This window comes from Penaeus monodon, chromosome 23 (genome assembly GCF_015228065.2).
Source record: "Penaeus monodon isolate SGIC_2016 chromosome 23, NSTDA_Pmon_1, whole genome shotgun sequence".
Classification (NCBI taxonomy): Eukaryota; Metazoa; Arthropoda; class Malacostraca; order Decapoda; family Penaeidae; genus Penaeus; species Penaeus monodon.
This window is the reverse complement of record NC_051408.1, coordinates 37,117,908-37,118,890: the sequence shown is the minus strand read 5'-3', so window position 1 is coordinate 37,118,890 and position 983 is coordinate 37,117,908. Positions and strand designations below refer to the sequence as shown.

The following is a 983-nucleotide window of genomic DNA, read 5'->3' as shown; positions in this document are numbered from 1 at the left end:
TTACGTGAAAAATGGGCGTTATTGAAAGGGCACAAGGAGAAATAATAGAAATAGTAAGGAAAATAATAAACGAAGACCTGTGAACAAAGGAGATAGGAGGCATACTGAGAAATACAAGCAGCACGAGGTTATAAGAATGAATAGAAAAATACAGTACAATGAGAATTTACTAAAACAAGGAACTCAAAGATAAAAACTACCAATGCTGAATAAGCAGAAATGAAGAAGAGTAAAGGTGCTGGATGTTTTAAAAGACGTAGAGAAAGGCTAATATAATGTGGAAGAAAGAGAAAATGCCAAACGAAATAAGAGGACTGATGCATAGGAATGTGTAGATTATAGAGGAATAAAATTGATATCGCACATCATGAAAGTTCAGGAAAGAATTGGTGATACGAAAATAATCAATTAAATCATCGATAGATGAATAAGCGATAGAAATACTGATAAGGGAAGGAGCAGTGAAATTATTGGTGAGTAGAAATTTGGTTATATGACATGGAGGGTTACTACAGACAGACTCTGCTCAAAGGCAGCTGATGGGGGAACACAGAAAGAAGAGAAAGGGTCTACATTGCATATTCACTGATCTGGAAGAAACTTAAGATAGAGTTTCATAAGGTATGGAGATGCATGAGAAAAAGAGATTAGTGAGATGTATTGTTATGGTTTATAAGTATAGTGAGAAGCAGTTTTGGGCAAAGAAGTAAGATTCATTCTGCATTAAACATCTTTTTTGAGTCCTTATCGAGATCACTGTGAATATAGTAAGTGACAGGAATTAACGGTCAGTCCTTTGCGAGTGACATAGTGACTTGCGATGTTAGATGGGACACACCAGAGAGAATGTTAGAAAGGTAGAGGTTCTTAATGACGGCTTACGAATCAGGAGAGGGAAATAACGTAGCGAATGACCTATGGCAACTAGAAATTTTGGATTAGGTAATACAAATGTGTGTACATATGTGTGTATGTTTATGCAA

The 983-nt window shown here is 35.8% G+C and overlaps 1 protein-coding gene across 5 annotated transcripts in view; it reads left to right on the top strand.

Moving 5' to 3' along the window:
- LOC119587973 overlaps positions 1 to 983 on the top strand; it is a 14,874-nt gene that overhangs the window by 9,508 nt on the left and 4,383 nt on the right. The gene's annotated exons all lie outside the window — the stretch shown is intronic.